The sequence below is a fragment of the Musca autumnalis genome, unplaced genomic scaffold (genome assembly GCF_047663935.1).
Source record: "Musca autumnalis isolate F117 unplaced genomic scaffold, ASM4766393v1 scaffold_5, whole genome shotgun sequence".
NCBI classification, from domain to species: domain Eukaryota; kingdom Metazoa; phylum Arthropoda; class Insecta; order Diptera; family Muscidae; genus Musca; species Musca autumnalis.
In genome coordinates this window covers 36740187-36742300 of record NW_027412088.1, presented here as the reverse complement: position 1 = coordinate 36742300, position 2114 = coordinate 36740187, and the positions used below count along the sequence as shown (strand labels likewise).

The window sequence follows — 2114 nt, the reverse complement described above, 5'->3', positions numbered from 1 at the left end:
TCATGTTCCGTTTAGTAGATATTTTGCATCCAAATATGAGTCTTTTTTTGCTTGTTTTTTAATATGTTCCAATCTATTCCAAAAGATCAAACCCAAATGAATAAAATAAAAACATACAAAATATTAAAAAAAATATTTTTTAATGTAATATTTGTTTAAAAATGATTTAATATTTAAATGAAACAGCAGTTTTAATTCATTTCTCGTTAGAGTCGAGCTTAATGACCAATGATGCAAGTGAAAAAGGAAAGCCGAAGATTCGAACCCACCCAGCCACCACTATGTGACATGTTTCGCCTTTGGTAGAGGCTCATCAGACATATCGGCTGTGGACCGACTTCGCTATCATCTAACATTTCTTCTTTCAAATGCAATTGGTTTTTTACAACGCTCAATATTTGTTACATCATTGTATGGCTTTCATGACAAACGCTTAGCATGGTGCTTGAAAGTTATGAGTTTGGCTCTGAACGCTAACACGCCGTGACAACACTTTTTTCCACGTGTTTTTCAATGACGTGGGCTCAAACCCCAGTCTAGCTCAAACTGATTGTATTTTTATTTGAATATGTTGGCTATTATGGCTAAGATCATTTTTTTAATATTCATTTTAATAATTTTATTCAAAAGTATAGTTATTCGTGCTACAAGAAACAATTTTTTGAGATTTTTTTATTTTATAGTATTTTTCCACAAAACTATAATTTGAAAATAGCAAAAGTAGATCATTCATTTTTAAGAAAAATTAAAAATCGTAACCCTAATATATATACATTTACATTTAAGAGGCGTGCCTAAATACGTCCGTATTCCCAAAGCGTTTGTAGTGAAAAAATAGAACACATGTATTCTTATGAATACCCAATAGAAAATCAAATCGTTGATGACATTTTCGTCGACGATTCGTTGACGAAATCTATGAAATTGTCATGTACGACAACTTGCATGACCATGTCTTGCATTTTGTCTTGGCAACAAACTCAAAAAAATTCTCAAAAAAGCGAGCTTTGAAATAATTGTACATATATTTATGAAGATATTAAATTTTCTATTTGTAATAAATTTAAGATTGTGAAATAATAAAATTTGGATGCCGCGTCACGATGTATACAATTATTATTTATGCAAAGTGCATTAACTAAAAGCGGTAAGTAAGAATAAGTAGATTAAAATGCATAAAAACTAATTGTGTTTGTTCTTTAAATACGTGTATTTAGGTTGAAGGCATGGCGAACTTTGAAAATCGCGATATGAAGCACATGGTATATGGTAAGATTTTCGAATATATTAGCGGTTATTTTCAACAGTCATTTATAATCTCTTTTTTTGCAGAATCCACAAGGTGAAGGAGATCGCCCCTTCAGTTGGCTGGGGAAAGAAATAAGGCGTGGTAAAGCTGGAAGAAAGTGGTGACATGCAGAACATCCGGGAATTAAGTATAATTAATTTAAGATGAAATTTTTAGACATAATGTATTTTATAATTTAATAAAAAATTACACAAGGCAACAAAATGAACTTGTCTTTAGTAGGGTCGTTAATGACAAATGGCAAGACAATGTCTGCAAAGCAGTCGTCAACGAAATAACGGGTTTTTTGTCTTCCAAGTCGTCATCGACGACAACTTCGCTTACCTTGTCGCCCATGTTGTCGTGCATGAATACTGGGACACTTGTGTGAAAAAGTCGTCAACGATTCCAAAGGGCTGTCTGCAAAGGGTCGTGAACGAATTGGAAATGTCGTGCACGATTCATCAATGTTGTCTTAAAGACACTTTCTATTGGGTAATACCGAAATACGTTGGCAGTATTTTATTTAAAGTTGGAAAAATTCAACGCTGACAGAAAGTATAATATGTTTTGTACATACATATGTATGTGTGTGTTTTGTATTTTGAAAATAAAAGCCAAATAAATCATGAATGAGAAAAGATTTAAAATGTTTTAATCGGGGTTTTGTGTTTTAAAACGGGACTGCGGTCATAACGTATTTGGGTAATACGGACGCCCCAAGAGCGCTTTTGTGGTAGGATGGTGAATTATTATAGTACGTCGCGTTGAATATTAGGTATGGGCGTATCAAGTGTTCTATGACAATCACCATGTTTTCTTCAAA

At 32.9% G+C, this 2114-nt stretch overlaps 1 long non-coding RNA gene across 1 annotated transcript; it reads left to right on the top strand.

The window, feature by feature from the left end:
• Nucleotides 1-865: 865 nt before the first annotated feature.
• On the top strand, nt 866-1782 carry LOC141406418 (uncharacterized). Its single transcript, XR_012413386.1, has 3 exons — nt 866-1147; nt 1218-1269; nt 1333-1782. It is a non-coding gene; the product is annotated as an uncharacterized lncRNA (long non-coding RNA).
• Nucleotides 1783-2114: the final 332 nt, after the last annotated feature.